Source organism: Chlorocebus sabaeus, chromosome 1 (genome assembly GCF_047675955.1).
Source record: "Chlorocebus sabaeus isolate Y175 chromosome 1, mChlSab1.0.hap1, whole genome shotgun sequence".
Lineage (NCBI taxonomy): Eukaryota > Metazoa > Chordata > Mammalia > Primates > Cercopithecidae > Chlorocebus > Chlorocebus sabaeus.
In genome coordinates, this window is record NC_132904.1 from 18,060,727 (window position 1) to 18,086,123 (window position 25,397).

Consider the following 25,397-nt stretch of genomic DNA (forward strand, 5'->3'; position numbering starts at 1 on the left):
GTTATTTATTGATGAACGAATAACAGAGTTCCTGCCTGAAGGCAGGTGTGCCACTTTCCCGGACTGTCAGTGCATTGCCAATCCTCTATCGCCTCAGTTTTAATAGTGCTGATGACTCATCATATTTGCAGACATGGTAGAATTATGCAAACCATTTTTATATGCATTATCACTTTTGATCCCCATAAGAATTTTGTGGGGCAGGGAAAAGAAAATGGTATTAATTCCCCCCTTTTTTTTTTTTTGAGACGCAGTCTTGCTCTGTCGCCCAGGCTGGAGTGCAGTGGCCGGATCTCAGCTCACTGCAAGCTCCACCTCCCGGGTTTATGCCATTCTCCTGCCTCAGCCTCCCGAGTAGCTGGGACTACAGGCGCCCACCACCTCGCCTGGCTAATTTTTTGTATTTTTTTTTTTAGTAGAGATGGGGTTTCACCGTGTTAGCCAGGATGGTCTCGATCTCCTGACCTTGTGATCCACCCGTCTCGGCCTCCCAAAGTGCTGGGATTACAGGCTTGAGCCACTGCACCAGGCTTAATTCCCATTTTTATAGACATGGAAAATGAGGCTCAGCAAAGGACAAAATTGCCGCATAAGTGGTAGTTCCTGGATCAGATCAAGCCTTCTCATTCAAAGACTGGCCTTTCTCATTCAAAGGCTACACAGGCTGGCTCCCTATGATGTCCTTTTCTTTTTGCTGTAAGTCTCTGGGAACTCAGCCTGCTTTTCCTTTGTCTATGGATGAAAAACACCTGGCACAGTGAATTCCCGCAGTGAGAACCCAGTAAATGTTAGCTGCAACTGCTATTATTATTTTGTGTATTATTTAATTTTATTCTTTTTTTTTTTTGAGATAGGGTCTTGCTCTGTTGCCCAGGCTGGAGTGCAGTGGCGTCACGTGGGCTTGCTGCAACCTCCACTTCCTGGGCTCAAGCAATCCTCCCACCTCAGCTCCCCAAATAGTTGTGACCACAGTCACATGCCACCTGCCTGGCTAATTTTTGTATATTTTATAGAGACAAAGTTTTGCCATGTTGCTCAGGCTGGTCTCAAACTCCTGAGCTCAAGCAATCCACCTGCCTCAGCCTCCCAAAGTGCTGGGATTACAGGCGTAAGCCACCATGCTGGCCATTATTTTAATTTTTTTAGAGATAGGGTCTCGCTTTGTCACCCAGGCTGGAGTGCAGTGGCATGATCATAGCTCACTGCAGCCTGGAACTCCTTGGGTTCAAACGCTCTTCCTACCTTAGCCTAGGCGGGAGGTAGTTAGACTACAGGCATGCACCATCATGCCTGGCTAATTTTTTCATTTTTATTTTTTCTAGAGACAGAGTCTTGATATGTTGCCCAGGCTCCTCTGGAACTCAAATGATCCTTCTGCCTTGGCCTCCCAAAGCACTGGAATTATAGGTGTGAGCTATCGCACCTGGCCAGTGATTATTACTGTGAACATTTAAATCTCCCACTAGCTATTCCATCTCTTTCTATCACCTTTTGTCGTAGGGTGGCTCCAGGGTCAGATGTAGTCTATCTGGCTCGTAACTTCCTTGCTTCCTCCCAAACTGACAGGCCCTTTCTATTTTAAGTGACTTGCTACTGATGCCTATAAGAAAATAGAGAAGAGACAACAAAATTAATAGTTAAAGCCATTATAAGCCTGTATCTTCAATTTTAACAGGACTAGACACAGATGAGGAAAACTATATTTAATTTACATATATAAAAAATACTTCCCACTTTTTTTTTTTTTTTTTTTTTGAAACAGAATCTTGCTCTGTCACCCAGGATGGGTGCAGCAGTTTAATCTCAGCTCACTACAACCTCTGCCTCGTGGGTTCAAGCAATTCTCGTGCCTCAGCCTCCCATGTAGCTGGGATTACAGGAATGTGCCACCATGCCTGGCTAATTTTTGCATTCTTAGTAGAGATGGGTTTTCACCATGTTGGCCAGGCTGGTCTTGAACTCCTGACCTCAAGTGATCTGCCAGCCTTGGCCTCCCAAAGTGCTGGGGTTACAGGCGTGAGCCACTGCTCCTGGCCCCACTACCTTTTTCTCTGCAATTTAAAATCAGGCTTATCGTTAGGATGAAATTTTATGTTATTAGCAAAACTGATGAGAACTTGAGAGAAAGCCACAGAAAACAAGAAATAATAAAAGTTATTATACTTCCTCTGAGCTTTCCACTGTCCAAAGCAGCCACAAAATAAATAAGAAGTGGAACAGATTATGCATTTGATTTTCTTAAAATGCATTTTCCTTCTTTTCTAAATAAATATAAACAGAAGCAGTGGCTAACGGGGTTACTCACTGAGGGTGAGTGGAACCAAGACAGACTAAAAATAAAAAAGCAACAATCTAAGTTCTCTGGTTCTTGATGGGTGTGCAAGCAGGGAAGGGCAGTGGCCAGCACGTAGGCGTGCTTATGAAGACCACAGCCTGTTTTCTCGTCAGAATCCGCTAGCTCCCACCAATGATGATGGATTTACGGCTACCTATCAAATGAAAAAACAGACGTAAGGAACAGAAACAGCAAGAACCAGAAAGAGGCCTGGATATAGATAAACACACACATCTCTTCAGATGAATCTACCTTTGTCTTTCCTGCTGTTTTGTCTTTTGTGGGCATATGTAATGTACCCTATCTATAATTATATGGATACATATCGGGAAGAGAATGAGGCAGCTAGAGAAAGAAGAGTGTCTGACTCTTTTGGGACTTGATGGGAAAGGAAATTGATGTTAGCAGTTACTGTTCCTTAAAGCCATCAGCTTTGTTTTTCAAAGTATGGTTTCCTGGTAAAGGATCCTTTGCCTGTAATGTGAGTGAATCACTCATCTTATTTTAATAAAAATATGAACCAAATGATAGTGCTCTCCATCCTGGGAAACGACACAATAGTTAGGCTTTCTGAACCCTGATCCTTATCTTTCACTGAGACTGGCAGGCATACAAAAAATAAAGAAAAAAATGAAAAATATCCAGTGGCATCAGGGTGAATCCACCCAACTTCTTTTTTGTTTTTGTTTGTTTGTTTTTTTTGAGACGGAGTCTCACTCTGTGGCCCAGGCTAGAGTGCAGTGGCGCAATCTTGGCTCACTGCAAGCTCCGCCTCCTGGGTTCACACCATTCTCCCTCAGCCTCCCGAGTAGCTGGGACTACAGGCGCCTGCCACCTCGCCTGGCTAATTTTTTGTATTTTTTTTTAGTGGAGATGGGGTTTCACCGTCTCCATCTCCTAACCTTGTGATCCGCCCACCTCGGCCTCCCAAAGTGCTGGGATTACAGGCGTGAACCACTGTACCCAGCCCCAACTACTTTTATGCACAAGAATTCTGAAAGACAAAGTCTGGTTTTACTCACTGGGGTTTGGTCTCCCCATCAATGGGTGGCCTTCCATTGGGTACTAACTCTGTGCCTCAATTTATTCCTGTCATGCCTCACATGTAAATAAACGATCAAGGCTGATTAGATTAAGTAAAATATATTTTAAAGTATATAAGATTGTATATCCTTTTGAATTTTGTCATTTTCATGTATAACCTATTTTTAAAATTAAGAAAATAAACAAAAGTATGAGCAATGAGAAGACATCAAAGGATTTTTATAAAGTAAGACCATTAAAGCCGGGTGCGGTGGCTTATGCCCCAGCCCTTTGGGAGGCTGAGGCAGGCAGATCACGAGGTCAGGAGCTCGAGACCAGCCTGACCAACATGGTGAAACCCCATCTCTACTAAAAATACAAAAATTAGCTGGACGTGGTGGCACGTGCCTGTAATCCCAGCTACTCAGGAGGCTGAGGCAGAAGAATTGCTTGAACCTAGGAGGCGGAGGTTGCAGTGAGCCGAGATTGCACCACTACACACCAGCCTGGGTGACAGAATGAGGCTCCGTCTCAAGAAAAAAAAGACCATTAAGAACTATTTGAAAATGTACAAACCTTTTAATCTCAATAATTGTGATGGTTGCTTCTGGGTCTAACATTCTAGGATTCTTTCATTGTCATTCCCTGTGGTTGAGGAAGTAGCCCAAAGACTGGGTAGTGCATAATTTGTTTTTGTTTGTTTGTTTTTTGAGATGGAGTCTCACTCTTGTCACTCAGGCTGAAGTGCAATGGCATGATCTCGGCTCACTGCAACGTCCACCTCCTGGGTTCAAGCCACCATGCCAGCTTATTTTTGTATTTTTAGTAGAGGTGGAATTTCACCACGTTGGCCAGGCTAGTCTCGAACTCCTGACCTCAGGTGATCCACCTGCCTCAGCCTCTCAAAGTGTTGGGATTATGGGCATGAGCCTCCACGCCCAGCCATAATCTGACCATCTAGCACATAACTTCCTAGCAGAGTGGAAATGCTGTGAACTCTCCCTCTGCCACCTATCTTGTTTTCCTGCTTTATTTTTTCTCCAGAGCAGTAACTGTCTCCCCAACAGAAGCTCCAAGACAGCAAGAATTTTGACTTTTATTCATTGTGGGTTCCTGATAAGTAACCATTAGAGGAGCAAGACTGCTGTGAAGAATACATGAGATAATGCTTGTGAAGCTCTTAGCACTCACTGTCTGGGACAGAGAATGTAGCTGGCAGGCTGGTTTTGTTTGACTTGAAGTGAACTTTTTAAATTTCGAGGCAAAACATTAAGATATTTCTTACAACACAATCTAGATTTCAGATAGCTCTCTTTTTTAGAAAAAATCAGAAGATCTGGCAATGATGGGCCAGCATTCCAGCACGACCACAATCAGCTGGAGCTGGGTAAGAGGATGCCTTTGCCAGTTTACCACCAAAAACACCTATGCTTCTTACATTACCTGCCTGGCCAGTGATGGTGTCTGAATTTTCAACCCCAGATGAGGAATTTCTCTCTGGAAGCTTTTACAATAAAGATTTAATTCATCTGATGAAATGAGTTTAAGATGAAAATAAAGTACATGACCTCATGATATTAATAGGAAAGAGCAAAATAAAAATTGTTATTTAGAGTATGGTTCCATCTTTGCTTTAAAATAAAAAAAGAGAAAAATTTGCATAGGGAAAATAATGGAATACATCAACAGTTAACAATAGTAGTTACCTCTGTGTTTGGGGACTGTGGGTGATGTGTGCTTTCTTGCAATCAGAAGAATAAGATTTAGTTTTTGGCTGGGTGCGGTGGCTCATGCCTTTAATCCCAGCACTTTGGGAGGCCGAAGCTGGTGGATCATTTGAGGTCAGGAGTTCGAGACCAGCCTGGCCGACATGGCAAAACCATGTTTCCACTAAAAATACAAAAATTAGACAGGCCTGATGGCATGATGGTGCACACTTGTAATCCTAGCTATTCGGGAGGCTGAGGAAGAACTGCTTGAACCTGGTAGGCGGAGGTTGCAGTGAGCCGAGATCTCACCACTGCACTCCAGCCTGGGTGACAGAGCAAGACTCTATCTAAAAAAAAAAAAAAAAAAAAAAAAAAAAAGATTTATTTAAGATTTATTTTTTAAAAAGCCATTTTGGTTTATGGTATGTAAATTGCATCTCAACAAAGCTGTGGAAGGAAGGCAGGCCAGCAGGCGGGAAACCATCCACAGAGATGGTCAAGTGTGTACCTTCCTTCAGAAACCTGTTTCCATGTCCCTCGTTCTCAGTGGCTCTTTCTTCCCCCCCAAGTCACCTGAATGCCATTTAGTTCCTTTACTACACCTTATTTTGTCCATGATGAAAAGATCATCATCTTTTATAATTCTTTCTATGTTTTTGGATTTTATTATAATGACCCTCGGTCCTCCCTTATAGATATTCAGGCTCATTGATGGCATAATAAGGTTATAAACCCCTTGAAATGAGGGCAGGAGTGACAGGAAAAACATCTATCAAAATAAGGGCATAGAACTGAATAGTTACAATACCCTCCATAGATTTCATTTTTCATATATATATATATATATATATTTTTTTTTTTAGGACATGGTCTTGCTCTGTTGTCAGGCTGGAGTGCAGTGGTGTGATCATAGCTTACTGTACCCTTGAATTCCTGGGCTGAAGTGATCCTTCTGCCTCAGCCTCCAGAGTAGCTGAGACTATAAGCACACATCAGTATGCTCAGCAATTTTTTTTTTTTTTTGTAGGGATGTCACTGTGTTTACTATGTTGCGCAGGCTGTTTTCAAACTCCTGGGCTCATGCGATCCTCCTAAAGTGTTGGGATTATAGGCATAAACCATCGTGCTGGGCCATTTTTCTAATCTTTAACCATATTTATTGATAGTTTTCCTTCCTTTCCACAGCCTAAGATGATTGTTTCCTCCTGGGAACAGCATGGCAGAGCAGAAGGGCAGGCTTGGGAGACTTGGAACCCTGCCTTGACTCTGCCAGACTACCTCACTTAAACAAGCTACTTACTCTTAGGGCTCAATTTATTTGTAAAAAAGAGATAATAATCAATTGCTATTTACTTGACGGTAAAAGGCCAGACCTATGAGACCATGATTCCCGAGGTTCTTTTAAGTTGTGAAGTCACAGATTGGATCAACTTCCAAAGCTGAGAATAATGGGATTTTTTTTCAGGTATCTGTACCCTACACAGTAATATCTAGTCAATTTAAAACTTAACTAACAGGCAATGTCAAATATCTAAATGTCAGTAAGTCTCCAAGTAGGCAAGAGGATTTCATGAAGTCCACATACAAAAGCTTGTGTGGCTAACTTACAGGCTTCCAAGACATACTGATTATACTCACAGTTTTAACAGGGTTGGCCACTAATTTCTAAGCCCAATACAGATTAGACAGGGTAAACAGGGAGAGGAAAAAGAACTATAATTAGGCATCAACTACATGACCTAACAGAGAGGCAGAAAAAGATATTTAAAATATAATCTGGATGCATTTAGGGCATATTTCAGTGGGCCCTGAAGGCAATAATGTTTTCCAGCAGAGTAAAATAATTTATGATGACAAAGATGATGCTTAGATGCCTAGAGGAGTTAAATTATATAAGATGGCAGGGAAGACCACTGTATACATATCATATACATTTTAAAAGATTTCCATGTAAGTTATATTAAAAACAACAAAAAAATGTGGTACCCAAATTTAAACTATAAAATAGTAGGCTCTAAAACTGTAAAACTCTTCTGCATCTTTGGATGTTTACTGTCTCTAAACTATTTATTGATCACTGCTTCTGTAGTGCCTCATGGTGCTACCTGTTTTTAAGCTGCTGTACTGAGTGCTGTGCATCATTATTCTCATTGAGTGTCTCGCAGCAGTCCTATAGGGTTAAGTACTGTCCTCACTTTACTTGCAGACACAGGACGGTGAAGTAATTTGCCCAGTTACATAACTAGCAAGAGGCAAGCACATTCGAGCTTTGAATTATGGATCTGCCAGATTCCAAAGCACATGCTTTTACAGATTCCACTATTTATTGGTGGTTGAATTATTGATTTATTTGTCTATTTGACCCATCACCATCCCATTATTGTTGTCAGCATTGGAAGTTAGTCCACTCTGTGACTTCACAACTTAAAAGAGCTTTGGGAATCACAGGATCATAGATCAGGCCTTTTGCTCTGAAGTAAATAATTGACTATCTCCATTTTACAGATAGAGAAACTAAGGCTTAAAGAGTAAGTGGCTTGCTCAAGTGAGGTAGTCTGACAGAGTCAAGGCAGGGTTTGAAGATCCCATTAGACCAACTCTTGAGGGTAGGGACTCCATCTCACTTGCTTGTACATACCATGGGAACTGGCACACAGTATGCAGTTAAAAAATGTTCAATGATCCCAGCACTTTGGGAGGCCGAGGTGGGCGGATCACGAGGTCAGGAGATCGAGACCATCCTGGCTAACACAGTGAAACCCCATCTCTACTAAAAAAAAAATACAAAAAACTAGCCGGGCGAGGTGGTGGGCGCCTGTAGTCCCAGCTACTCGGGAGGCTGAGGCAGGAGAATGGCGTAAACCTGGGAGGCGGAGCTTGCAGTGAGTGGAGATTGCGCCACTGCACTCCAGCCTGGGCGACAGAGCAAGACTCTGTCTCAAAAAAAAAAAAAAAAGAATGTTCAATGAATTTTATCCCTATGCCTCCCTATACAGATGTGAAACCCTAAAAGCAATGTAGTATATCTCAATGCATCTCAACATATGATCATGTATCACCTGCCCCAAACCCACAGAAGCGAAATCAGAATCCCTGGGGTCAAGAGAGTGAGAATCTACATTTAATTAAATAGATCAGGTGACTCTTAGGATTGTCCTCATGGTTGAAAGCACATTTTTTGGAGTTAGTCAATCCTGGGTTCCTGAGTTCATATCTCAGCTCTACTGGTTACTAGACAAATGACCTGGGGCAAGTGAGTCACTTAAATTTTTTGAGCTTCAATTCCATCATCATTAAAATGGGGATAAGGCTGGGCATTGTGGCTCATGTCTGTAATCTCAGCACTTTGGGAGACCGAGGTGGGCAGATCACCTGAGGTTGGGAGTTCGAGACCAGCCTGACCAACATGGAGAAACCCCGTCTCTATTAAAAATACAAAACTAGCCAGGTGTGGTGGTGCATGCCTGTACTCCCAGCTACTTGGGAGGCTGAGGCAGGAGAATCGCTTGAACCTGGGAGGTGGAGACTGTAGTGAGCCGAGGTCGCACCATTACACTCCAGCCTGGGCAACAAGAACGAAACTCCATCTCAAAAAAATAAAATAAATAAAATACAAAATAAGTGGGGGGTGTTACAAGATGGCCGAATAGGAACAGCTCCGGTCTGCAGCTCCCAGCGTGATCTACGCAGAAGACGGGTGATTTCTGCATTTCCAACTGAGGTACCTGGTTCATCTCATTGGAACTGGTTGAACAGTGGGTGCAGCCCACAGAGGGTGAGCTGAAGCAGGATGGGGCATTGCCTCACCTGGGAAGCACAAGGGGTTGGGGGAATTCCCTTTCCTAGCCAAGGGAAGCCAATGACAGACTACCTGGAAAAACGGGACACTCTCCGCCCAAATACAGCACTTTTCCCAAGGTCTTAGCAACCGGCAGACAAGGTGATTCTCTCCTGTGCCAAGCTTGGCGGGTCCCATGCCCACAGAGCCTTGCTCACTGCTAGTGCAGCAGTCTCAGGTGGCAGCCTGGCTGGGGGAGGGCCATCCACCATTGGTGAGGCTTGAGTAGGTAAACAAAGTGGCTGGGAAGCTCAAACTGGACGGAGCCCACTGTAGCTACTAGTAGGTCTAGACCTACTGCCTCTAGACTCCACCTCTGTGGGCAGAGCATAGCTGAACAAAAGGAAGCTTCTGCAGACTTAAATGTCCCTGTCTGACAGCTCTGAAGAGAGTAGTGGTTCTCCCAGCACAGCGTTTGAGCTCTGAGAACGGATAGACTGGCTCCTCAAGTGGGTCCCTGATCCCCGTGAAGCCTAACTGGGAAACACCTCCCAGTAGGGGCCGACAGCAACTTCATACAGGTGGCTGTTCTCTGGGACAAAGCTTCCAGAGGAAGGATCAGGCAGTAATATTTGCTGCTCTGCAGCCTCTGCTGGTGATACCCAGGCAAACAGGGTCTAGAGTGAACCTCCAGCAAACTCCAACAGACCTGCAGCTGAGGAACCTGACTGTTAGAAAAGGAAAACTAACAAACAGAAAGGAATAACATCAACATCAACAAAAAGGATATCCACACCAAAACCCCATCTGTAGGTCACCAACATCAAAGACCAAAGGTAGATAAAACCACAAAGATGGGGAAAAACCAGAGCAGAAAAGCTGAAAATTCTAAAAATCTGAGCACCTCTTCTCCTCCAAAGTATTGCAGCTCCTCACCAGCAATGGAACAAAGCTGGATGGAGAATGACTTTGACAAGTTGACAGAAGTAGGCTTCAGAAGGCTGGTAATAACAAACTTCTCCGAGCTAAAGGAGAATGTTTGAACCCATCGGAAGAAAGCTAAAAACCTTGAAAAAAGATTAGATGAATGGTTAACTGGAATAAACAGTGTAAAGAAGACCTTAAATGACCTGATGGAGCTGAAAACCATGGCACAAGAACTTCGTGACGCATGCACAAGCTTCAATAGCTGATTTGATCAAGTGGAAGAAAGGGTATCAGTGATTGAAGATCAAATTAATGAAATACAGCAAGAAGACAAGGTTAGAGAAAAAAGACTAAAAAGAAACGAACAAAGCCTCCAAGAAATATGGGACTATGTGAAAGGACCAAATCTGCATTTGATTAGTGTACCTGAAAGTGACGGGGAGAATGGAACCAAGTTGGAAAACACTCTTCAGGATATTATCCAGGAGAACTTCCCCAACCTAGCAAGGCAGGCCAACATTCAAATTCAGGAAAAAAGAGAACACCACAAAGATACTCCTTGGAATAGCAACCCCAAGACACATAATTGTCAGATTCGCCAAGGTTAAAATGAAAGAAAAAGTGTTAAGGGCAGCCAGAGAGAAAGGTTGAGTTACCCACAAAGGGAAGCCCATCAAACTAGCAGCGGATCTCTCGGCAGAAATCCTACAAGCCAGAAGAGAGTGGGAGCCAATATTCAACATTCTTAAAGAAAAGAATTTTCAACCAGAATTTCATATCCAGCCAAACTTAGCTTCATAAGCGAAGGAGAAATAAAATCCTTTACAGACAAGCAAATGCTGAGAGATTTTGTCACCACCAGGCCTGCCCTACAAGAGCTCCTGAAGGAAGCACTAAACATGGAAAGAAACAACTGGTACCAGCCACAGCAAAAACATGCCAATTGTAAAGACCATTGATGCTATGAAGAAACTACATCAAGTAACGGGCAAAATAACCAGCGAACATCATAATGACAGGATCAAATTCACACATAAAAATATTAACCTTAAATGTAAATGGGCTAAATGCACCAATTAAAAGACACAGACTGGCGAACTGGATAAAAAGTCAAGACCCATCAGTGTACCGTATTCAGGAGACCCATCTCATGTGCAGACATGCACATAGGCTCAAAATAAAGAGATGGAGAAAGATCTACCACGCAGGCCGGGCGCGGTGGCTTACACCTATAATCTTAGCACTTTGGGAGGCCAAGGTGGGTGGATCACGAGGTCAGGAGATCGATCATCCTGGCTAACCATAGAGATGGTGAAACCATCTGTACTCGTCTCTACTAAAAATACAAAAAAAAAAAAAAACAAAAAAAATTAGCTGGGCGTGGTGGCAGGTGTCTGTAGTCCCAGCTACTCGGGAGGCTGAGGCAGGAGAAAGGCATGAACCTGGGAGGCAGAGCTTGCAGTGAGCCAAGATCACACCACTGCACTCCAGCCTGGGTGACAGAGTGAGACTCTATCTCAAAAAAAAAAAAAAAAAAAAAAAAAAAAGCAGGGGTTGTAATCCTAGTCTCTGATAAAACAGACTTTAAAGCAACAAAGATCAAAAGAGATAAAGAAGGCCATTACATAATGGTAAAGGGATCAATTCAACAAGAAGAGCTAACTATCCTAAGACAGTTAACTGCACCCAATACAGGAGCACCCAGATTCATAAAGCAAGTCCTTAGAGACCTATAAAGAGACTTAGACTCCCACACAATAATAATGGGAGACTTTAACACTCCACTGTCAATATGAGACAGAAGGTTAACAAGGATATCAAGGATCTGAACTCAGATCTGCAACAAGCAGACCTAACAGACATCTACAGAACTCTCCACCCCAAATCAACAGAATATACATTCTTCTCAGCACCACATCGCACTTATTCTAAAATTGACCACATAATTGGAAGTAAAGCACTCCTCACCAAATGTAAAAGAACAGAAATCACAACAAACTGTCTCTCAGATCACAATGCAATCAAATTAGAACTCAGGATTAAGAAACTCACTCAAAACTGCACAACTACATGGAAACTAAACAACTTGCTCCCGAATGACTACTGGGTAAATAACGAAATGAAGGCAGAAATAAAGATGTTCTTTAAAATCAATGTGAACAAAGACACAACGTACCAGAATATCTGGGACACATTTAAAGCAGTGTGTAGAGGGAAATTTATAGCACTAAATGCCCACAAGAGAAAGCAGGAAAGATCTAAAATCGACACCCTAACAACACAATTAAAAGAACTAGAGAAGCAAGAGCAAACACAGTCAAAAGCTAGTAGAAGGCAAGAAATAACTAAGATCAGAACAGAACTGAAAGAGATAGAGACACAAAAAACCCTTCAAAAAATCAACGAATCCAGGAGCTGATTTTTTGAAAAGATCAACAAAATTGATAGACTGCTATCAAGATTAACAAAGAAGAAAAGAGAGAAGAATCAAATAGATGGAATAAAAAATGATAAAGGGGATATCACCACCGATCCCACAGAAATACAAACTACCATCAGATAATATTATAAACACCTCTATGCAAATAAACTAGAAAACCTAGAAGAAATGGATAAATTCCTGGACACATACACTCTCCCAAGACTAAACCAGGAAGAAGCTGAATCCCTGAATAGACCAATAGCAGGCTCTGAAATTGAGGCAATAATTAATAGCCTACCAACCAAAAAAAGTCCACAACCAGATGGATTCACAGACAAATTCTACCAGAGGTACAAAGAGGAGCTGGTACCATTCCTTCTGAAACTATTCCAATCAATAGAAAAAGAGGGAATCCTCCCTAACTCATTTTATGAAGCCAACATCATCCTGATACCAAAGCCTGGCAGAGACACAACAAAAAAAGAGAATTTTAGACCAATATCCCTGATGAACATCAATGCAAAAATCCTCAGTAAAATACTGGCAAACTGAATCCAGCAGCACATTAAAAAGCTTATCTACCACGATCAAATTGGCTTCATCCCTGGGATGCAAGGCTGGTTCAACATATGCAAATCAATAAACGTAATCCAGCATATAAACAGAACCACGATTATCTCAATAGATGCAGAAAAGGCCTTCAACAAAACTCAGCAGCCCTTCATGCTAAAAACTCTCAATAAATTCGGTATTGATGGAACGTATCTCAAAATAGTAAGAGCTATTTATGACAAACCCACAGCCAATATCATACCTGAATGGGCAAAAGCTGGAAGCATTGCCTTTGAAAACCGGCACAAGACAAGGATGCTCTCTCTCACCACTCCTATTCAACATAGTGTTGGAAGTTCTGGCCGGGGCAATCAGGCAAGTGAAAGAAATAAAGGGTATTCAATTAGGAAATGAGGAAGTCAAATTGTCCCTGTTTGCAGATGACATAATTGCATATTTAGAAAACCCCATCGTCAGCTGGGTGCGGTGGCTCAAGCCTGTAATCCCAGCACTTTGGGAGGCCGAGACGGGCGGATCACGAGGTCAGGAGATCGAGACCATCCTGGCTAACACAGTGAAACCCCGTCTCTACTAAAAAAAAAAATACAAAAACTAGCCGGGCGAGGTGGTGGGCGCCTGTAGTCCCAGCTGCTCGTGAGGCTGAGGCAGGAGAATGGCGTAAACCCGGGAGGCAGAGCTTGCAGTGAGCTGAGATCCGGCCACTGCACTCCAGCCTGGGCGACAGAGCGAGACTCCATCTCAACAACAACAACAACAAAAAAAAGAAAACCCCATCGTTTCAGCCCAAAATCTCCTTAAGCTGATCAGCAACTTCAGCGAAGTCTGAGGATACAAAATCAATGTGCAAAAATCACAAGCATTCCTATACATCATTAACAGACAAACAGAGAGCCAAATCATGGTTGAACTTCCATTCACAATTGCTACAAAGAGAATAAAATACCTAGGAATCCAACTTAAAAGGGATGTGAAGGACCTCTTCAAGGAGAACTATAAACCACTGCTCAATGAAATAAAAGAGGACACAAGCAAATGGAAGAATATTCCATGCTCAGGGATAGAAAATGGCCACACTGCCCAAAGTAATTTATAGATTCAATGCCATCCACATCAAGCTACCAATGACTTTCTTCACAGAATTGGAAAAAAACTACTTTAAAGTTCATATGGAACCAAAAATAGCCTGCATTGCCAAGACAATCCTAAGCGAAAAGAACAAAGGTGGAGGCTTCACACGACCTGACTTTAAAGTATACTACAAGGCTACAGTAACCAAAACAGCATGGTACTGGTACCAAAACAGATACATAGACCAATGGAACAGAACAGAGGCCTCAGAAATAATGCCACACATCTACAACGATCGGATCTTTTACAAACCTGACACAAACAAGAAATGGGGAAAGGATTCTCTATTTAATAAATGGTGCTGGGAAAACTGGTTAGCCATATGTAGAAAGCTGAAACTGGATCCCTTCCTTACACCTTATACAAAAATTAATTCAAGATGGATTAAAGACTTGAATGTTAGACCTAAAACCATAAAAACCCTAGAAGAAAACCTAGGCAATACCATTCAGGACATAGGCATGGGCAAGGACTTCATGACTAAAACACCAAAAGCAATGGCAACAAAAGCCAAAATAGACAAATGGGATCTAATTAAACTAAAGAGCTGCTGCATGGCAAAAGAAACTACCATCAGAGTGAACAGGCAACATACAGAATGGGAGAAAATTTTTGCAATTTACCCATCTGACAAAGGGCTAACATCCAGATTCTACAAAGAACTCAAATAAATTTACAAGAAAAAATAAAAAACAAAACAAAACAAAACCCAAAAAAACCCCATCAAAACGTGGGCAAAGGATGTGAACAGATACTTCTCAAAAGAAGACATCTATGCAGCCAACAGACACATGAAAAAATGCTCATGATCACTGGTCATCAGAGAAATGCAAATCAAAACCACAATGATACTATCTCACGCCAGTTAGAATGGCAATCATTAAACAGTCAGGAAACATGGAGAGGATGTGGAGAAACAGGAATGCTTTTACACTGTTGGTGGGAATGTAAATTGGCTCAACCATTGTGGAAGACAGTGTGGTGATTCCTCAAGGACCCAGAACTAGTATTACAATTTACAAATTACTAGTATTACAACCAGCAATCCAATTACTGGGTATATACCCAAAGGATTATAAATCATTCTACTATAAAGACACATGCACACGTATGTTTATTGTGGCACTATTCACAATAGCAGAGACTTGGAACCAACCCAAATGTCCATCAATGATAGACTGGATTAAGAAAATGTGGCACATACACACCATGGAATACTATGCAGTCATAAAAAAGGATGAGTTCAGGTCCTTTGCAGGGACATGCATAAAGCTGGAAACCATCATTCTCAGAAAACTGTCACAAGGACAGAAAACCAAACACCGCATATTCTCACTTATAGGTGGGAACTGAACAATGAGATCACTTGGACACAGGGTGGGGAACATCACACACCAGGGCCTGTTGGGGGGTGGGGGACTGAGGGAGGGATAGCATTAGGAGAAATACCTAATGTAGATGATGATCTGATGGGTGCAGCAAACCAACATGGCACATGTATACCTATGTATCAACCCTGCACGCTGTGCACGTGTACCCTATTATATTATAGTTTTATTACATTAAAATATAATAAAAACAATAATAAACAAACAAATAAAATGGGAATAACAGAAGAACTTACTTCATTGGTTTTTAAGGGACAAAGTTCATTCACTTAATAGATATTATGTAGCATCTATTATGTGTCAGATGTTATTTTTTAGGTGCTTAGGATACATTAGAGAACAAATAGACAAGCTCTTTGCCTTCACGGAGCTTATCTTACAGTGGGGAAGACAGACAATGAATGATAAAGAAAATAAACAAATAGGCAGTGGCTCATGCCTGTAATCCCGGCACTTTGGGAGGTCAAGGCAAGCAGATCACTTGAGGTCAAGAGTTTGAGACCAGCCTGGCCAACACGGTGAAACCCTGTCTCTACTAAAAACACAAAAATTAGCCGGGCGTAGTGGTGCATGCCTGTAATCCCAGCTACTCAGGAGGCTGAGGCAGGAGAATTGCTTGAACCCAGGAGGCAGAGGCTGCAGTGAGCTGAGATCACGCCACTGCACACCAGCTTGGGTGACAGAGCAAGACTCAGTCTCAATAAACAAACAAACAAACAAACAAACAAACAAACAAATAAGCTATACAGAAAGTTAAGCGAGGCAAATTAAGAGATTCAGTGATAAGTATAATGGAAAAAAAGAGAATACAGCAAGTCAGATAGGGAATATGAGGTGGTACTGGTGGTTCAATTTTATGTAGAGTGGTGTAGGTAGGTTACATGGAGAAGGTAACACCTAAGCAAAGATATGAAGGGGTTAAGGAGTAACTGACACAGACATCTGAGGGAAGAGCATTCCAGGCAGAGGTAATATCCTTTACAGTCTTAAGGAGGGAGTGTGCCTAGTGGGTAAGAGGAACAGCATGGAAACCAGCGTGGAAGGAGCCAAAAGAATAAGGGGGAAAGGAAGAAGAGATGAGGTTAGAGAAATAACGGGCCAGTTCATGTATATAGCCTTTTAGCTCTACAAGCAAAAATCAAATGAAATATTCACGTTAAGTGCTTAGAACAGTAAAATGGTACATAGAAAACATTTAATAAATGGTATCTACATTTGTATTTACATGAAAATCTTCTGGTCCCTAAGCAGAGCTAGTCTGGAAGAGGTCAGGCTACAGGGACTCTAGCACCATTTATGTACTTTGGTGGGGTTAGAGAGTCCTTCAACATTTTTAAAAGTACAGAAATCAAACAGATCAAAGGCCTAGGTGATCCGCAGCAGCAAGCAGAGATGGTTAATTCTCTGCAGGTGCTCAGAAAACTGAACTAACCGAGGCATGCAAAGTCAACATAGCTATCAATAAAAGACAGGGAAGGAGTTGGGTGTGGAGTGGGGTGGGCTTGGCTAAGGGCTGAAACCAACAAGAGAGTCATTAGCAACATAAGAGAGAAAGCAATGGAGCATGGAAGCATCCTCTACAGCAGTGGAAACTCATTCTGATTATCAATGCAACCACAAAGTCATGATGAAAATGACTGCAAACCACCGGGGAGTAAGCCAGGGAGCCCAGCAACATGAATGCACTTGTAGGGGGGGAAAACAAATTAAGAGATTCAGGCAAAACCATTCCCTTTCCTGGTGGAGGCTCTTTAATCTTTAATATCTCTCTCTTGACACTAGGCATAGATCTTGCCCCAACAAGACAAAGGATAACTTCTGAGAAGCTAAAAATTCTCGTTTGGGTGAAGAACTCTTGAGGAGAAGAGTGCCATGTGTCTGCCGGACTAAAAGATGTGTTCTCAGGTCGAGGTGGGCAGATCACGAGGTCAGGAGATCGAGACCATCCTGGCTAACATGGTGAAACCCCCGTCTCTACTAAAAAAATACAAAAAATTAGCCGGGCATGGTGGCAGGCGCCTGTAGTCCCAGCTACTCAGGAGGCTGAGGCAGGAGAATGTCATGAACCTGGGAGGTGGAGTTTGCAGTGAGCTGAGATCGCGTCACTGCACTCCAGCCTGGGTGACAGAGAGAGACTCTGTCTCAAAAAAAAAAAAAAAAAAAAGATGTGTTCTCTTGGTCATACTGTCTCACGCTGGGCAGATCAGGGCTAACCCACCTCCATGGCCTTTATGACTGAAGGGGCTGCAGGGCCCTGGAGCTGCAGACAGGAACGCAGTCTTTTTGGGAACTGAAGGCAGGCAAGAATATAATAAAGGCTAGATGAAGATACCCAGACTGGGCTTTAAACTGCTTTACATTGTGCCAGTTTCTTCTGGCACCTGCCCTAAAGAAAGCAAAGCCAGGCACCGTCCAATGGAAATCTGGAAGTGGGCATCCTTTGTGGCATCAATTATGCCAGTTTGGCCAGGAAGTTTGTAGTACTTGGTCTCTATGACCCTGACCTAACCTACTCAATAAGGGGCAGTTTAGTCTGAGTCAGAAGAAATGAAGAGCGACTCAATGTTGTGATCTTTGACTTAACATATTCAATTTGTAATTAAGACCATTATTAAAATTAGTATAAGAAATCATGTCTTCTCATTCCATTCCTCAAACTCTCTGTCTGCCTTTACTATTTCCTGATAGTAACCATGGATATTTGCTTTAGAAGTTCTTAATTGCTACATTCTTAGCTACTTATTTAGTCAATATACTAAGTGTCAAAGGTATGCCAGGGACAGTGCTAGATTCTGGGGAAACAGCAAGGGATAAGACAGATAAAAATTCCTATTTTCATGGTACTTACATTCTAGTGTGTATATGTGGCAGCGGTGGTTGGGGAGACAGGCAATAAAAAGTAACAAAGAAAGAAATACCTTTAGGAAGTGAGCAGAGCAATGACAGAAATCAGGCAGGGTGGTGTGATACACAGTGACAGAGGGTGGGACCACATGAGACGGCTGTGTCAGGCTCATCTTTGAGAAGGTACCATTTGAACTGAGAATGCACCAAATGAGAAGGAGGCAGCCATGCAATCTAGGGAAAGAAGGAAGGGCAAAGACAGGGAGATGGGAACCAACAACAAGAGTGTTTTGCTTCCTGCTTCTCCATTCTGCACACAAATGCTATTTCTCTGTCTCTGGCATGTTGCACTCTGTTAAAGAAATTGCTCTATGATGCCTGGGAAGGGAATAATATTGAATGAAACAGAATTCCAAGGGAGCTACATACTGCCATGGGGGAGGGTGGGGACACTGAGGAAAGATAAGGCAAGGGCTGTGGAAGCTGCCCCAGGCTGCCCCATTTCACTACTGTGGTTAACTGGCAAAGGAGTCCGTGCAAATGAGTGCAGGATGTCCAAATCACAGCACTGTTTCACACATCATCATTTCAAGTCACCGACTGACAGGATTTAGCACTCTGTGTCTGGCAGCAACCAGCAGTGAAGCAGAGAGAATTCCACTGGATTATCCAAAGCATCTGACCCGCAAATGAGGAGTGAGCAGAACATTTTTAAAAAACAACTCTTGAGTGGTTCAGTGAGCCAATTCCACATTGAAGAGAGACACACAAACATCCAGCCGCCTCTGAGGCAAAAGGTCAATTTCTTCTGCTTGTCCTTGGTCTTCAGAATCCAAGTTATTGATGTGAGCTGTGTCCCTCATTTTCCTAGCCAAAGGGGTAGACGTGAAGTAGAAATAGGCCAGATATGGTGTTCTGGGACAACACACCATTGTCTGAATCCAGAGAGCATCATGGCTGCAGTGGATGAGAGCAGGCTCAGTGGGAGAGGTTCAGGGAACATCAGAAGTGCAGGGCCTGTCCTTTGAAGATAAAGTCTGGCTAGATCAGCTTTTCAGCGAAAGAAGCTAACGTCTGCAGACAGATCTTTATCTTTGGTGAGCCCATCACAGATCCCAGGTTTAGGAAGGGGGCTAGAATGAAGGGAAAAAGCCAATTATCACCCTATAAGAAGTAGATAGGCTGCGGGCGGTGGCTGACACCAGAAATCCCAGCATTTTGGGAGGCCGAGGTGGATGAATCACTTGAGGTCAGGAGTTAAAGACCAGCCTGGCCAACATGGTGAAACCCTGTCTCTACTAAAAATACAAAAATTAGTCAGGCATGGTGGCCAGCGCCTGTAATCCCAGTTACTCAGGAGGCTGAGGCAGGAGAATCGCTTGAAGCCAAGAGGCCGAGGTTGTAGTAATCTGAGATCGTGCCACTGTACTCCAGCCTAGGTGACATAGCGAGACTCCATCTCAAAAAAAAAAAAAAAAGAGTCTGGTGGCAGGGTCTGGGGAAGGAGTGGCAGGTGCCATGTCCGGCCGTGAAGGTGGCAAGAAGTAGTCACTGAAACAGCCTAAGAAGCAGGCCAAGGAGATGGATGAGGAAGGTAAGGCTTTCGAGCAGAAACAAAAAGAGGAGCAGAAGAAACTCGAGGAGCTAAAAGCGAAGGCTGCGGGGAAGGGGCCCTTGGCCACAGGTGGAATTAAGAAATCTGGCAAAAAGTAAGCTGTTCCTTGTGCCTGAGGAGATGGTGACCCTTTATTTCATCCTTATTTAAACATCTATATTCCCTGCCATAACATCTTTTGCCACCTAAAGCTAGAATTAAGTGTTGTCTTGGAGCTGTTGTACATTTAAGAATAAACTTTTGTTAAAAAAAAGAAAAAGAAAAAGAAAAAGAAAAAGTAGATAGTACTGAACTGTCCCACCCTTGTGGGTTTCTGATTCTCCAATCAAGTCCTGAGACCCTCCTGCTCCCCATCCTTTTCTCCTCCAAGTCCTTCTCACACAGCTGTGAGGTAAGATTTACTAGATGGAATGTGTTTGCAAAATCTGTTTTGTTCACTGTAACATGTTTATCAAAAAAGAAAGAAAAAAAACCCTGTCCCTTCTCACTATTTAGTTTTTGGTGACTGCCTTTTGGGATCTGGAACTGGATAAACAGATGGACTTCACAGAAGAAATCAGGCGAAGCGCCAGGGTGTGTATATATATCTTAGTCTCACTGTAAATACGGCAGATAGCCCCATCCAAACAGCTGTGCTGGTTTTGGAGGAAAGTGAGGGGACAGTGTCTTCTGGATGACAGTGCTCCCATTGCTCCAAGGTGTACCTCCCTGGTGGTGCTTTGGGCTATAGGATGCCAGAAAGATTCAGATATATGACCCGGATTTCATTTTCTGGCCTCTGGCTGTGGTAATTAAGTGTTGTGCCAGATCCCAAACTATTGCTTATTATTCGTACTGGGTTTGTTTGATATAAATGAGTGCCTACAAATGTGCTGAGTGTTTGCATTGTGTATAATGATGAGTACCTTTGCAATATACTGGATGCCTCTGTATTAAGGGGATGCCTAGTAGGGGTATAGTTTTGTGCGTGTGTGTGTGCACACGCACGCACATGCAGAAGTTGTGGAAGGCCTGGACTACAGTATTTGCCTGGCCACAGAGCAGTATCACTGCTGGGGGAACAAGGTACAGTGATCCCTCATGTGCAGCACACTGCTGCCCCAAGGGAACTGGGGGGAATTGTACCGAGCAGTTTCTCTCCTAACTTTTTTTGCCACCTTCTCCAGTATAAATCTCTACTGCAGGTGGTAGGGGTGGAGGAAGTAACTCTTTCGTAATTCAGTATGCTTCAATTCCCAGGTATGAAGAAACTTTCGAACATTTTAGGAGAATCTTCTTTTTTTTTTTTTTTTTTTTTGAGACGGAGTCTCACTCTGTCACCCAGGCTGGAGTACAGTGGCACAATTTTTGGCTCACTGCAACCTCCGCCTCCCTGGGGTCAGCGATTCTCATTTTAGGAGAATCTTCTAATAAAAAAAAATATTCATTTGCTTCACAGAGTAGGGTTCAGGTGGATGTCTCCTTCCCTCCTGGACAAACTCCTTGGAAAAAAAAAAAAAAAAGACAATACTGTCCAAACAGGAAACTGGTGCCAAATAGAGGCAAAAACCCAAAACAAAACAACTCCCTGAGATAGAATGGACTGCATTCATTAGGTTCAGGTAGTGCAAAAGACAGGAACATTAAATAATTAGACTCCAACAGATCAAGGTGCGGTATAGGTAATGGGACCTCATAAGGACAGAACAAAAGATCTTGTTTCTAACAAAGGTTCTGCAGACCTTTATACTACAGTGAGCAATGAGTGAGAGGGATGCTGCCCAGGAAATGAAAGGACTCAATCGTTTCTCTTCAGTGAGCGGAGCCCAGGAGGAGTGTTCCAGGGCGCTCTCACAAACACTCTTGAATAATACCATCCAGAGCCTTTGATTCAAGGAACATGCTGAAGAATAAACAGCCTATTAATCTGAGTTTTCTGGTGTGCCTGAGTATACAAAGCAGCAATGAACTAACCCCTTGGCTCTTGCAAACATCCCGACTGCACACCATCCGCTGCTCCACTACACAGCTCAGCCCCTCCTTCCCATCCCTGCATGCAATTTCCCCTGCAAAAACTTCAAGGTTTGGGGGTCCTGATGGTTTCATCTAATGATGCTCAGGCCAAACCCAGGGTGCAAAGAACCCTTGTTTGGCCATAAGAAGGCACAGCCATGTGACCAGCCTCAAATGAGAACTGTGTGGTAGTGTGACTGGGTAAGGAGACAAAGTCATCAGTCTGCCCCTTTCTGAGCCAAGTTGACAGCCACAGGCCTGGGAAAGGAAGGCCCAGTTTCAATTGCTTCCTAGTCTTGGTTACCTTGGTGGCGGGAAGAGCTCCTGCATGGGTGGGCTTTGGGTGCCATTCTGTGGAAACATTCCTGGGCGTTTTGCCTAGGTAAAAATTACCAAGTAAGGTCCTTGAGTTTTCTTTCTTTCTTTCTTTTTCTTTTCTTTTCTTTTCTTTTGTTTTTTGAGATAGGATCTTGCTCTATCACCCAGGCTGGAGTGCGGTGGTCTGATCTTGGCTCACTGCAACCTCTCCCTCCTGGGTTCAAGCAATTTTCGTGTCTCAGCTTCCCGTGTACCTGGGACTACAGGCGCGTGTCACCATGCCTGGCTAATTTTTGTATTTTTAGTAGAGATGGGGTTTTGCCATGTTGCCAGGCAGGTCTTGAACTCCTGGCCTCAAGTGATCTGCCTGCCTTGGCCTAGGTCCCTGAATTTTCAAGGAGAAAAATGGAAGAAAGAGAAGTAGCTGTTTCACTTTCATCCTTTCACTAGAAGTCCTTCTTTACAAACAATCAGGTGTAGCTTTTGTGATAACAACAATTTGATGGGTTCTCCTTCCCACCCCCAAGACAAAGTACAATGATAGTATTTTAAGTAATAAACCAGGCGCTGTTGTTGAAACAAGGTAATTGAGGCTAGGATCATAGGCTCAAATCAGCCACGGAGCGGTTTCTCTGTGTTCTATGGTCACTGACCTCATGCAAGGTGTGTGCTTAATCATAAAATGAACTAGTGTGACAAGGTGGATAAATCAGTATCACAGCTATCAATACATACTGGGTTGTGCATACACACACATATTCTCAAAGCCTAATCCCTCTGACCCCAAATTTATATATCAAGGAAAACATGTTTAATGAAAATTTCCTTTCTAAAAATAATTTCAAAGAGGCGCTTTGACTTAAAAAAATTAATTCTAAAGTCTTCTGATTCTACTTCCAGGGAACTACTTTGTGTTTAGTCCCTTGAAACTGGAGAAGGACACACATCTTTGACGAGAAGGAGCAGCACAAAAGCTTGCATTTTATGTGATTGGCTCTGAGATGATACCACAGAGGGTAGGAAGTAAGAGCATGGGCTCTGCAGTCAGACAGATCGAAATCTGAGCTCCTCTTCTGCCACTTGCTGATGTGTGATCTTAGACCCATGACATCAAATCAGTGAGTTTCAACTTTCTCATCTGTAAAATGGGAATAGCTTCATGGGATTATTGTGAGGATTATATAACAAAAATGTTTAGTACCATGCCTAGGACACAGTAAGAGTTCAATAAATAATAGCTGTACTTACTGTTTCTTTTAATTAAAAAAAAAATGTTTTTTCAGAGACAGAGTCTCACTCTGTTGCCCATGCTGGAGTACAGAGGTATGATCATGGCTTACCACAGCCTCAAACTCCTAGGCTCAAGTGATCCTCGCACCTCAGCCTCCTGAGTAGCTGGGAATACAGGCACATGACAGCACGCCCAACTACTTTTAAAATTTTTATCTATTTATTGTTTTTGAGAGAGGTCTCCCTATGTTGCCCAGGCTGGTCTGGAACTCCTCACCGTAAGTGATCCCCTCACTTCTGCTTCCCAAAGTGTAGCGATTACAGGCATGAGCCACCATGCCTGACCCTTGTTACTATTTGAATCCTCTAAATAATAGGCACAGGGACTTAACTGGTGGCTGGCGGGCACATGAGCTACATGAAATGGGAGTTTCTTCATTCCTTACCAAGCTGGGCTTAGAAGATCCTCAGACCGTCCTTCACTACACTGGCAACAAGTGTTTGGGTTATCTGGGGTAACTGATGGAAGGACAATGAGAGATCAAACCCTGGCTCTGGAACTTCATTTTGATTTGGGAACTGTAGATTGACCTGGGGTATTCCCACCCCAGATTCTGGCTTAGCAGATACAGCCTTTTCCTAGGCTTCCACCTGTTGAGACAAACAGATGTAATCTGAACACAAGAGGGGCTTGCAAGCACAGATCTGGCATCGGACCGCCTTACCCTGCAGCATTCCTGGGGTCATAAAATGACAAACATTTCAACAGGCTGGATATCTAACCCTTCCTGCCCTGTAACTGGGGCCTTATGAAACTGCTTCTTGTGATTAGAGCCATTGGTACCTCATACCAAGGCTGTGAGGTGGACTTCATTAATATTGATGAGCTGCAGCTCGTTAACCTCATTTGATGTTTATTTACAACCATTCTTCTCATATGCTAATGAATGACACTGGGCTCTTCAGATAGAAAGGAGAGAACTGGACCCTCTCTGCCAGCATCTCCTTGGCAAACTCCTGTGCCTTGAAACAGAAGTTTGCACAGAGGGAATGAAGCCAAATGGAGGGAATGCAGCAGAGAGGACAAAATGATGTGAAAAGAATGTCTGCAATGTAATGGGGGAGAGAGAAGCCCAGCTGCTGGGGCCACAGTGTGACTGAGTTTTGGTTACACCCACCCAGTGGCTAACAAAGAAGCTGAAGGGCGGGGAACTGAGGAACTAAGAAAAGGACAATGTGTTAGATTTTGGAATTGGAGTAGGGGGGTGGAGATGAGTGGGCCCCATGGGTGTCAGGGAGCTTGAAGGCCTCTCTAGGATTCATTCCACTTTCTTCTGTGATCTTAAGAAATCAATAGGCGGGGAATTGGGGTGGATTTCTTTAAGGCAGTAAAATGCCCATAGCAACGAATGCTTATCAAATGCTTGGCTTGGAGAAAGAGTGCTCATTGTCGCACCGTGAAATGGGTAAGTGGGGAGAAATAATCTCTGATTTTCTTTCCTCAAAGTTATAGGTTTGTGTATTAAAGAATAGGATGATTAAGCAAGGAAGAGTCAGAGACTGAGGAAAAAATAAATTTTTAAATATGGCCATTAGTGGCACAGTCGCTCATGTCTGTAATCCCAGCATTTTGGGAGGCCGAGGAAGGAGGATCACTTGAGCTCAGTTGTTCGAGATCCTGGGCAACATAGTGAGACCCCATTAATTAAAAAAAAAAATTAGCAGGGCGTGGTGACATATACCTGTGGTGCCAGCTACTTGGAGGCTGAAGCACAAGAATTGCTTGAACTCACGAGGCGGAGGTTACAGTGAGCTGAGACAGCACCACTTCACTCCAGCCTAGGCAAGAGTGAGACCCTGTCTCAAAAAAAAAAAAAAAAGGCCATTCTACTGTTTCAGGGCTGGTAAGCGAAACACAGGTCTCTTTCAAATTCCCCAGTATGTAGCAAGTCAATTTTGGGTCATCCCATCCATTCTGTTTGAAAGAACTAATAAGATGTATGAGAAAGGTAGAAGGAAAAATATGTTGGATATATGAAAGTTTATTAATACTAGCAGCAATAGCAAACTTAAAATTTCTTAAGTACTTCAGTGTCAATTCTCATCAATTTTCTT

The 25,397-nt window shown here is 43.0% G+C and overlaps 1 protein-coding gene and 1 pseudogene across 11 annotated transcripts in view; one reads left to right on the forward strand and one right to left on the reverse strand.

The window, feature by feature from the left end:
- The window catches only part of CSTPP1 (centriolar satellite-associated tubulin polyglutamylase complex regulator 1), a 226,441-nt gene that overhangs the window by 39,710 nt on the left and 161,334 nt on the right, over positions 1 to 25,397 (reverse strand). The gene's annotated exons all lie outside the window — the stretch shown is intronic.
- On the forward strand, positions 19,646 to 20,071 carry LOC119624458 (translation machinery-associated protein 7-like; annotated as a pseudogene).